The sequence below is a fragment of the Thermobia domestica genome, chromosome 1 (assembly GCF_964235325.1).
Source record: "Thermobia domestica chromosome 1, izTheDome1.hap1.1, whole genome shotgun sequence".
Classification (NCBI taxonomy): Eukaryota; Metazoa; Arthropoda; class Insecta; order Zygentoma; family Lepismatidae; genus Thermobia; species Thermobia domestica.
Window position 1 is genome coordinate 179,969,778 of NC_137454.1, and position 13,238 is coordinate 179,983,015.

A 13,238-nucleotide genomic window follows, 5' to 3' on the forward strand; every position below is an offset into this window, starting at 1 on the left:
CTAGTTTCCACGCTTCCGCGAGCTCTGAAGAGGTGGCTGTCCTGTTTCTGCGGCACAAACGGCGAAGTATTCTGTTTTCTCGGGGTGAAGAAATGGGTGGGCGACCACTCCTAGGCAAGTTTTCCATGCTGCCGAAGGTTTTCAGCTTCTTGAGGTTGCGGCTGACAGCTGATCTTGAACAGTTCAATCTTTTTGCAATATCAATATTATTTAGTCCTTCCCTACTTAATACTTCAATACATTTCTTCTTCCCCGGTACCAATTCTTGAGTTTTTCCCATTGTTAATACTTTACGTGCACAAAATAAACAGATAAAAATAAAATAACACTTACAGAACACACTATCACAAGCAAGTTCCTTTGTAAACTTACCGATGACTTGGCCACGAGACTCGGACGACGCAACAAAACCCTACCACGTGACATTGACAATTTAGCAGTGAAGCCAGATATGCCAAAACAATATCTCTAAATTGTTCCTTAATTTATTTATAACTTATGCGTACTTATTACTGCGTAAAACTTATTTTATTCCGTAAAATATAGAAAAATACACATTTTTATCGATGCGTGCAATACTTTAGAACAGTAGTGTAATTATCGTCGAAGGTACTTAATTGAGGATGATATCAAAATTCGGGAATATCTCTAGAGCATGGACAATTTTAATCTACTGTACTTTCAGTAATCATTGTATTTCATAATAAGATTTTTTTAAATGAAAAAATCTCTGAAATTTCCTACTACACAAAGGAAATGAACTGTAAAAAAGGAACTTCTTACCTCGTTTCCGTGAAGAGTATCGTTTCTACATCATGAGCTTGTAGCCCCATATTAATATTTTGAAATAAACTTCAAGAGGAAAATTCTACGATATTATTAGCAATTAATGAAAAAATCCAGAAATGAGACACATACCAGTTGATAGATCTTATTGACCTGAACAAAACTATACGAGATGTGTTCAAAAAAGTATCGAACCTTATTTCTTTCCCGCGTAAACCAATGAAACGCAGGAGACATTTTCAGTGTAGATGTAGAGGAGACCCTCATGCGCAGTTGTGAATTTTTTTCCCGCTCGCAAAAGTGTCAGTCGCTGGCCATCGGCCAACGAGTTAAGACGTGTAGTGAGTGAGCGATCGTCGGATTTAAAATAATTTGAGGTTTCGTACCGTATAGGATCAATTTAGTAGCCTGAAAATTTGTTGCAACTCTTGGTAAATCATTCGAAATTTTATTTTGGCAAAATTTGCAGTCTCTGCCTTCGTTATTTATTTATTTTTGTTTTTAGACTGAAAATTGAGATACTAAAAGTCTTAACCCAACTGCTCGTGACATGCTTCTGTGTTAATCGGTTTCTCTTTAATAATCACTAGAGAAATGAACTCAAAAGTGAAAGAAAACGATACTGTAGGCAGCGATGATCATAATTTTGTTGTTCAGACAACAGCAAAAAGGTCTAGAAAACTTGCACCACACCCGAGAAACTGGAAACGAAATGTAGCCATAAAGACAAGGTTAGTGAACTATCCTATGTTTTGAAGTAGTTTGTGTTATTTTTCAGGGTAGCTCTTTACTTTGAGAAGAACATTGTTGGGTGATGTTCATCTCTGAACAGTCTTTTCACCTTGAGCAGAACATCTTTCTCTAAAAAAGGCTCTTATCAATTAATGTTCGAAATTAAACATGCATCCTGGTACAAAGTGTTCAAAGATCTTGGCACATATTTAACATTTCTGATTCTTTTTCTGCCACTGGTTTGCTCAAACTGAAGATTAGCATATTTTGTTTTGCTATATTTCTAATTCATACATTGGGATAATTGGCAAATTGATATCCACTCTCAGTTAGATCTTAAAAGTTTACACTCTTCGAAAATATAGTAATTCAGTTTAGAAATGTATATGGATAAGTGTAATTAACTCCAATTGTAGTTACAAAGAGTGCGACCATTGAAAACAACTCAAAACTTACAGTATGATTTACAATGAGCTTTTTGCAGAAATACGAAACCGAGGGAATGGTGCTGCACCAGAAGAAGAAGAAGATATGGATTTCCATTTAGTAGAAGATGATGAAAAAGAGCTTATATAACTCATTTTTTTGCTTATTTGGATCAGTTGTTTTCAATTCAGAACAAAATTAATGTAGCACTTATATATCAATATTTATTTGTACCAGTCTGTACAATGTATAATAGATAATACATTCCCCCCTTTCCCAATAATTTAGTAGGCATAATACTGACTTCTGACTCTGATTTTGCTTTTGCTTTACAGATTTTGTATCTTGCACCTCAGCAAAAATTACTGCTCATCCAGATGCAAAAGCTGTTATTTGCATTTACATAAGCGAAACCAAATTATTTTCTTAAATCCAAATTATTTTGTTCAACAACTCGATTCAGAGACCAGTGTGATTACACAGCTTTTGACAGACCAATATTCACATTATTCTTTCTTTTTTAAAGAAAATTTTCTAATGTTATTTTACAATTAGGACATGTTTAAACAGTTTTTTCTCGTTTTGCCACAAATTTTAAAATGTTGATTTAACGGGTTTTGCTATTCGTCTGCTCATATATAAAGTACGGTATATATTACGGTATATATTTGCTGGATATACCGTGCATGTCACAAAGTACATCCTAAAGTACCAAATTACGTCGATTATCGTTTCTCTTCTTCTACCGGTGACATAATACTCATAATAGTCACAAATATTCCACATGTATTAAATGTATGCATTATACAAGTACATTAGTTTGAATATAACATATTGTTTCTTTTGAATAATATCGTTTATATGTCATTTCTTCAGGATAAAATTCTAGTAAACATAACTAGGAAAACAAAACAGTGATATTCACAAAATATATTTAGAATCTGTGTCAGAAAGTAATAATTTTGTTGTAAGATCTAAACCTCTCAGTCTGTCAGTTACGCTCCTAATAGTTCACTGCCAGGCTAATATTTGTCACTAGCTGCACTACTTCCTACCTGACACCAATAGATATAGTTAGCATGTAAGCGTTTTTTATACGAGCCGAAAGCTTGGTGAAAACAGCTAGTAGATATTATGACCGTTTTAGATTCGATTTTCTATGCATTGATTCTCCAGCCTCGGATAAATTCTATGTAAGACTGTGAGAAGAACGAAGTAACACTGAGTAATACGGGAGAATAGTGATTTTGGTCAAAGAATCTAATTCAAAGATACAGAGTTTTAATTCTCAAATCGCACCTATCCTCTATAATAGTACCAAGAATTTTAATCCAAAATGCAATACTCCGATTTTCGAGGTATGTATTAACAGTACAGGGTGTATCAAAAACAATGACCTGATTTTAAAAGTCCATAGTATTAATAAAAACATGTTACAAAAATCGGATAGATTGCAAAATACTAGCAAAATCGTCTAGTTGTACCTATATTATTACAAATGCTCTATGTGTCCACCAGCATTAGCACGGAAAATATCTAGTCGATAGCTAAATTACACTATTTCATCGGAAGTGCGAGGCCAACATGGACTCTTACCTTTGCAGAAGCATCCTGTCTCTTCAAATTGGTGATATCAACAACGAATGCTTTTGAGTGCAGGCGGATCAATGCCACAACGCGACGAAAAGCACGCTGGACCCAAATCACTGACTCAGTCTTTGCAAAGTGCACCACACTAAACGCCTTCTGTTGAGCGGATGACATCTTACTTCTGACTGACTGCAAACTGAGATCGACTGACGTCTAACAGTGATTTTCTGAAACTCTAGGCCACGTCCATTGAAACAACACTGATTTCCTTGCCGGCACGTCCCATGTTCCGTAATTATTTCCGTCCAAAATCAGGTCATTCTATTTGAAACACGGTGTATAATGTTTAGATATTACTGAACATAAACAACACATTCAGAAAAGTTTTATACACAAAGTGCATGTGTTTAGATTAGTACAAGACGAATGAGCAATAACAACTCCATACTTTATCGAGGTAAGATTTAAAAAGTTTGCATGCGATAATTATAACTGGGTTTCCAAATTATTATGACATGTACACAAACAAGAAAATATATTTTAATCTAAGTTTCGCATATTAAAATCGTATTGCAGCAAAGCAATACTAACCTACAACCAATTTTATAAATCATTATGTATTCCAAATTTACTTTTATTCTTATTGAAATAAAATACCTTTTATCATTAAATTTCAATCATCTGATTCCTAAGATTACATGCCTAATATGATTTGAAGAACACCAAAAAAAATATTTTACATATATGTATATATTTCACACATACTATATAATATTCTCACTATAAAATAATAACTACACTCAAAATAACTTCAATACAATTGTGTCGCTGTATCGGTACACGAAATAGCACGCACAAAAATATCTAATTCAAAAGTACCAATTAATATTAATATCAAGTATCGTGCATCTATATATATATATATATATATATATATATATATATATATATATATATATATATATATATATATATATATATATATATATATATATATATATATATGTGTGTGTGTGTGTGTGTGTGTGTGTGTGTGTGTGTGTGTGTTCCTTAAAGCTAATGTAAAAAGTTATTTTAAAGGCAAAACTTTTGTAATAGGCTTCATAACTAATTTTAGTCTTGGAACTATTTTTTGCAATGGTAATGGTCCCGAAATATGTGTTTTGACGTAACCAGTAGTACGACGTAGCTCAAATTCTGTACCTTGCAAGGCAATGAGAACAGTACCAAAAATAGAAAGTGGTTTAATATAAAACCATATGTGACGGTTTTATTTCTTCTCTCTAGCTGCAATTGTGGCTGCTGGTGGAGGTAAGTAATGATTTTAAGATTAGCATGTCTGCATCTAAATGTCATAGAGAATTGTTCTAATTGATATGTAATATGATTTTGTCATAGTATAATGTAAACAAATTATGCACTTACTTTTCGTATTTTATTCTGATAATTATATTTTGAAATGAAATAAATGAAATGAAACGTGAAGTTTGAATGAAAAATTGAGTAGAAACACCATTTACGTACCCTAAGTGCAAACGTATTATTAAAATATACTAAATACTCTGACTTACTTAAGGTGTATTTGCAGTCAGGGAAAGGAACATGAAGGTTCAATTGTGAGTAAGAAAACACTTCGGGATTTAATCATTATTGATAAAGAAAATAGAGTCTTCTATACTTCGTTAATAATTATAATCTAAAAGGTAATTAGCTTACCCACTGTCCTAGTGCTAGTGCGTACGTCTTTGGTGCACCTATCCCCAGGTTCGATATCGAGTGGGAAACACTAAGCTATGGGAACGAATTTTGAAAGCTTGGATTCCATCTTAAACGGTAGGTCAGCCTCTCATGTAGCTATGATGCTAAAATGGGACGCTAAACATCAACGAACAACAGTAATATAATTTATTATTTGTTTATTATTTCATATCGACTTAGAAAAAAATATATATAAACAACAGCTACTTCAGAAAAAGGCTATTTAAAGTTGCACATTGACATTCAGACTTAAAATTATTAGCAGATTGCTATGAAAAAAAGAAAATTAAAAACAACGTGTATGCATTCCTGACATACATCGATTCAATTACTTACTATATACATATATTGGAAGACTTTTCAATTCGCATAATGCATAACATAAATTAATGCGTAATAATTAATATAAATATATTATTAATGGATCAAATTAACTTCAAATCAGGCTATGTTGATATACTAATAGATAGATGTAATTAATACAGGATACATGATATAGCAATTTGGCCAAATTATATAAATTATGCAATACATAAATTATATTGATTACTTCATTTATGTTGAACATTTTGCTGTCATAAAGGCATATACACACATAGTACTTTAAGCTCATCTTAAGTAGTTCTTTGGACTTAATTGAAATATAACCAAAATCTTTCAGTTACGGACACCAGTGTGGCATTTTGCACAGTGGTTAGATATATCATATATCAAGGAATTTTGAAAAGCAGCAGGAGACACTTGATCAGAGATCATGAACTCTGGTGGTAACGTCATCAAATTGGCAGCCGTATTAAGAGACATAATAAGTCTGTTTAAATGATCATAACTCCAGTACAAACCACCATATTGTGATGTCTCAATACAACAATTGAAGATCTTGAATTAAGGTAGAAAAAAAAGAAAAAAGATCAGTAACAATTTGCTGACAACACATCACTCAACTAAATATCATTTAATAGGAATATAAACCTCAGCAGCAATTGAGTTGAGTTCATTTTGAGTTTAACGTTCCTCTCAGCAGCGAAGCTATATGAGGCGTGGACCTACTGATTAACCTGGAATCCGAACCACATGAGCTCCCGCCGGGACAGAAGCAATTGCGTTATGATCGATGTGTTGATCACATTACTCAACTGAAAGCTGTCTGGTAGGCTTAGAAATAAGCACCGAGCGAAGTAGCTCAACTGGTAGAGCGTTGGCTTTGCATTCGAGAAGTCGTGGGTTCGATTCCCGCTGCCGACCATCCTGACTGGGGTTTTCCAGGGCTTTCCTCAGTCTTACCAGGCAAATGCCGGGATGGTACCTACTAAACAGGCCCTGGAAGATACCTTCCCAAATCCTTTCCATTGGTACATGATTCGATCTCAGCTCGCGCCAAGTGAACTTTGTGGTGGACTACAGATTATAGGGATTATAGAAATGGCAAAGAGCGGTGCCACGCAAACCATGCTAAAAAAAAAAAAATCCATTATCCTCGTTTATGTATATTCCCACCGTCGCTGACACACCTTCTCCCTATGCTGAGGCTCCCTGCTGCGCTCCCGAAAACGATGTGTGTGAATGAAATTATATATAGGGTGTTCCAGATTAAATATCGAATGTTTATAAATCACAAACGTCTGAGGACAAAATGATGAATCAATAAATGAAAACGGAAAATGTCATATGACGAATTGAATGGGCCCTTTCTCCACAAGGTCAAATTTGATGGAAATCTGAGGTCATTCGAAAACTGAAACTGGGAAAGTATGACATTTTTTATATGATTGAAAAGATCATTAATAAACAAACAACTTTTGTAGGGTTTTCTTTCATATGAGCACCATTTACAAGACCTACCAAATGAGAGTTCATGCAAAGTCAAATAAAATATCCACTACTTATAAAACAAACAGCTGGAGATAAACGGATAAAACAGAAACGAGACAATGAAATATCATGTAAGTGCACTAAATGCAGTGTGAAATTTATTCCACAGGGGGGCCGCGGTGGCTCATTGGTAGAGCGTTCACCTCTGGTGCTTGGGGTCCTGGGTTTGATCCTAGTCCCCGCCAAGTGAACTTTGTGGTGGACAAACACCGCGTGCGTGGGTTTTCTCGGGGTTCTCCCGTTTCCTCCCACTTTCTTCATTCCACCATTTCATTCATCACTCATCATCACCGTCTCCTTTAGCCTAACCGGCATAAACGTGGGACGTAAAACTCAAAGATTTCATTTCATTTTCATTTTTCGTTTTATTCCTCAGGTCTACTTTTGATGAGACACTTGTGGTTATGAGAGATGTGATCTGATACATCACTGAAAGGAAGGAACAAATAACTTTTTTTTGCATCTTTTTTCGATGGGGAAACATTCATGAAATGAGCGCCATTCAAATATACAGTAGTTGTTAATACATTGTACAGGGAAAGAATTGTAAAACTAAAGCAGATACGTATCATAACAAAAGTCAGATGATGACGCATAAATGTTCAGTGTAAAAGTGAATTTGGAGAAGTGAAATAGAAATTGATGTTTGTTTTTCATTATCTTTATTTGTAACATCAAATGGTATGACTTCTCATTTAATATATATACGAAATGGTTCAACAATTATTGTCTCTGATATAGGAGGAATTCAACAAAAATTTTATGCTTGTATTATATTGTAATCTAAAGCTTTTGAAGTATGTAGGCCTATCTCAAAGTACAGGGTAATTGATACCGTTTGGATTATCTGTGTTTTGTAGGTAGTAAGTTCATCTGAATTGTGAAAATGGAGGAAGGTGAAGTGTTTGCCATGAACAAATATTTTTAGATGAAAGACCTAACACCGACGGAGATTCGCGCATATATGTATGGTTAGTGTGTTGGGTTACAGTGCTCACTCCTACCAAGGATTACTAACGTAGTCATATGAAGTGATGGAATTATCACGAATTCTGGGAAACAATGGTTTGTCGAGCCAATTTTTCTGGAAAAATAAATGACATTTTATACCAGTACAATAATTATTGAACACTCGTCGTATATAACACACACACACAAACACCCCCCATATATATATATATATATATATATATATATATATATATATATATATATATATATATATATATATATATATATATAATTTTCTACTTCATTTAAAATTCATTATGAAAGAGAAGGGACAATCCATACTTCACCAGCATTCTTACAGCACATGGAGTGACAGAGGTTCAGGGAAAGAAAGGAAGGGCTTGACCTCTAGCTAACCGCGTGGCAGCCCATCATCTTTTTCCCTCGTGACTCTGCACCTCAGTGCAATTTATCACGTCAGCCGCACAGAATGGTTAAAATTTTCGTCTAAGCTTCTGTGCTGGTGCGAGAACAAGAAAATTTCCCTCTCTCTGCTGGTATAAATTTCGGAAGACAGTTCACGTCACACCTGATATTCTTTTCTCTTTTATATGAGCTTTTAACATTTCAAATGACACTGGGGATTTTATGTTGGATATAGTTTTATCTCTGAAGTCTGAAGTAAATTTGAATTATTTTCCACAAATTTTCGACATATTAACGAGAAATATGCCACAACAAAAATATAGTCAGCTCAGTAATAATGTAACTCCTAAAATCTTAGAATGCTAGAATAACCATACGATGTGAAAATGTTAAACTTAATGCCTATTTAATTTTTAAGGGAAAGAGAAGATTTAAAAAATGAACTCGACCTGCATTGTGTATAACACTTTTCCTTTCCGTTTTCCTCGTATATAGGTTTCGATCAATAACTTTGTAGAGGTCTATAAACCGCTCATAAATCTGTAATCGAAAACAAGAACAAAGTTCATTGTATATGACAGCACGAGATAGGAAAATTCAAGTTGTCACAGAAACAGTAGTGGAAGTGTAATGGACTGGTGAATAATGTGAGCTTTACATTTTGACGAGAAGTTTTTAGTTTGTATGCGTTTGCTGATTAGGCTCACGGGATCTTACTGTATTCATTTACATAGAAATAATGTACTTACAATTGTCGTGAAATACTACCGTGGTAACGAATAGAAAGCAAGGTACACTAATGTCCAAAATGATTGTCGCATATCTATAACTATCTTCTTGTAAGAATATAATTTGATGATTTTGCAGGGTACTTTTAATACTGATGCCATGTGTATAATCGGAAAATGTGTATTTGTGGTAAATTTCATAGGAAAAGAATTATAAATACGAAAATTAGAATGAATAAACCAAAAGGTTGCTAAATGGACGAGAAAGTTTTATTTTCATTTTATTGTTCCTATTTACTGTTCTTTCGACATGAAATTTTCCATATACATGTCTTTGCCGATTATACACATACTAACATTATAAAAAATACCGGGCGAATTCGTTATCAAATTATATTCCAATAACAACATATTTACCTATAGACATACGACAATTATTTTGGACATGAGTGTACATGTAATTATATTTGCTGTGTAGTATCTACTAGGATCGACTGCTACTAAATTGACAACTTTAAGCACTCAGAACATATTTGTAGACCTAACATTATTCGTTTTTGGTTTCGTGAGTTTACTTATTTGGTTGTTTAGCGTCCCTTTGCAGCAGCAAGACTATATGAGACATAAGCCTACAGTTTAAGATGGAATATGAACCACCGCAATGCGTTGAACTTTAAAATCTCTTCCACTTGGAGTTGTACCCGGGAACAAAGGCGTGTGTACTAGAACAGCGGGAAAAGTAGGGTGGTAACTGATTTGGAGCTTATCATTTATTTCCAGCACCAACGCTATAACAAACATTTACAGCCTCCTTAATGTGGGACCGAGCTCAAAGTTAGAATAAAACAGGTACCTCAAAGTGTCTATATTCTTACATCCACGAAGTCATGAAGCATGATTTATCATATTCCGTATACTATTTAGTAGTGTATTTTCTTTCTTAAACATTTTGGACTGTACTTTTAACGTCAATTTTGAAAACATTGTTTACATAGAGTCTACACTGCAAAGATAAATAAATAAATAAATAAATAAATAAATAAATAAATAAATAAATAAATAAATAAAGTACTGGTAAATAAAAACGTGTTTTAACATGATTTGAATACTTTTAGAAAAGAGGTTATGTCATTGTTTAACATGCTCAAAAATGTTTTGTGAATGCTCCACCACTGAACGAAAAATGTCTACAAATCCTCATAACTCTGATTATTACAAACAACCCTAAAAATGTACCTAAATTTCTATTGTATCCAACGTATGCGAGCACAGAAATTTCTTTTAAGCACTATTAGAACACTACATAATACCATTTATACATTTAGAAGTGATTTCTGCCCTATATTAAATGGACATATAAGATGTTTAGATACATTTTAAACACTCTGAGGGCAGTTCACATTTACCACTGTTACAATGCATTCTAGATATATCTTTTTGCCACAGACAAACACTTCAGGATATTTTTAGAAATGTTAAAATATCAAAGAGCCGTTTCTCAAAGTAATATATCCAAACATGTACCAGCTATGTTATGGACACAGACCAAATTTGAACGATGTTCTAGAAGGAACGAGGACAAGTATTCTATATAGATATTAAGTTCTACCGTATATGTCATTATGATTCATAGCTAACATTTTTAAAATGAATCAGAAAAGCAAACTCTATAAACTGTGCAAAATTTCTTCAAATATTTTTATATCATTTTGTTATTAATATATATATATATATATATATATATATATATATATATATATATATATATATATATATATATATATATGTGTGTGTGTGTGTGTGTGTGTGTGTTCGAAGTGGAAAAAAGCAGAGGCGGTATGTTTTATTACCATTTTGACTCGACATACCAGCTATCTAGATGTTGGAAAACAATGACGGTATGTTGCCTTAAAAATCGCATTTCTCTTCACATAATGACTCAAAATCATGGGAGAACTTTTCCGCAGTCACGGGGAGGGGAGCATGGAGATGCTTTCTCCCCGACACAACTTTCTTAGAAATAAAAAGTATCCCCTTATATTGTATAATAGAGAATTATACAAAAAAAATGCTCTAAAATCGAGTTTTTGCCGGTATATTAACAATTTGTAAATGGTTTCCCGCGACACTATTGGCTTTCTGAGTATCTATCCATGAAGACAAGTCTGAAAAGGTCTATCTAGTTTGGCTAAATCATGTACTGTTCTAAAACCATGTGATTTCTTCATATGCAGACTTTTGGGTAGCAGCTGCATGCAACAACCAACACGAGTCCTTGTGTAGGAGCAAGACGTAATTTTCTTTGTAGACACCATTTTAAAAACAAAAAGTAGGGAAAAGAAAACAAAATGTTGGTATTGCAAAGTTAGAAGTTATTTCTACATAATAAATAAAATCTTTGACGTGTAAAGCTATTAGTTAATTACTGTATGTAAAAATTGATTTATTAAAGATATAGCATCCACTTTCATGTCACGGTATGCCTTGATCACTGAAAAACCGGAGGCGGTAGGGCATACCACTGCATACCGCTTCACTGCGACCACTATATATATATACCAGAGAGATTTCAGTCTCAGAAACAATTGTATGAGCATTAGAAAGATATCCTTTCTTACTTATGAGACATTTGTAGGTATCAATACACATTGCGATGTTCCGTAGGCCGAGTCTAAAAAATGTACATGGAATTTCAACCGTTCACCTTTTTATTATAAAATGAATTTCTTATGAAAGAAATCACAAACTTCTTGTAAGTCTTTTCTCTAAGAATTTAAATTTTTCCAGCAGAGAATAAATACAAATTTCCTCGGCACACAATGTAACCTCGGAATAAAGGATATTTGTCTTAATCCACAGCGGCCTCACATGGGATGGGTTATACTCCGTAGCTCATAGCAGCTCCGAGAGTATATATTAAAGGATATTTTTGTCGCCCATAAGAATCTCAGGAGATGGTTTTTAAAGATTATACTCCGTAACTCATAGCAGCCCCAGGAATTGGTATTAAAGAAAGTAACCGTAGCCCATAGCGGCCTTGGGAGATTATGATAGGTTAGCGATCAACACTGATCTGACAATTGTATAGTTTCATCGACCTATTATTAAGACATATTCTTGGCGGGAGGGCTTTTGGTAAACTTCTTTGTAGTTCTCCGAATCCTCTTCATTGTTTCATGCAGTTGTGTCATCTTTTTATGGTCTGCCACTATTTGTTCATAATTGTAAAAAAAAAAAAAAATATTTGTAGTGAAAACGTGCGTGTGGGTATAAGAATCCTTAAAATGTTTAAAGGGATTGTTGAATGGGCATTTCCACCATGATTTGGTAATGACCTTACAAATCAGCCTGATGACCAGTTTTGATCAGAAACAATGTAGTCAACACATTTTAGATCCAATACTGGTGGTATGGTCCTATAGCCCACCTTTCTTGGAAGAGAGATGGTGTAACAAAGAACGATCTATACTGTAAGGGTTAATCTTGCATAACTGTCCATGCATTCGCCAACTGCACAAAAATCAAACCCTGTGTGTGGTTCAGAAAGCACTTTACAATAAGTCTGTTGTTCATAACATTGATCTTGTATAACGATATAAATCTGCGAATTCAATTTAAAAAATTTGTTTATTCAATTAAAAAAAATACGTTAAAGACAAGAAAGTTTTACAAGAAGATGAACTGAAAGTTTTAAAAGATAAGAGTAAAAGGCTCAAATTGATAATAGCGCTAAAAAGCAGGAAGTAATAATAATAATAATAATAATAATAATAATAATAATAATAATAATAATAATAATAATAATAGTATTAAAGTGCTTAAAATCACAAAATAAATTATTATCATCAATAAGAAAAGAAATGTCGTATCAACTCAAATAACTTCATGTCTAATATCATCTCGACATAATTTTATGACGCATTAATATATCTGACTTGGCACAATTTCAATATATATATATATATATAT

The 13,238-nt window shown here is 33.5% G+C and overlaps 1 protein-coding gene across 2 annotated transcripts in view; it reads right to left on the minus strand.

The window, feature by feature from the left end:
* LOC145691617 (tyramine receptor 1-like) overlaps window positions 1–13,238 on the minus strand; it is a 1,380,953-nt gene that overhangs the window by 464,489 nt on the left and 903,226 nt on the right. The window contains exon 1 of one of the 2 annotated variants that reach the window (XM_081767015.1): window positions 784–846. The exons of the other annotated variant lie outside the window; for it this stretch is intronic. The gene's annotated coding sequence lies outside the window, so the exon portion shown is untranslated. Of the gene's footprint in view, window positions 1–783; window positions 847–13,238 lie in introns of those variants that run through there. 2 annotated transcript variants of the gene reach the window in all.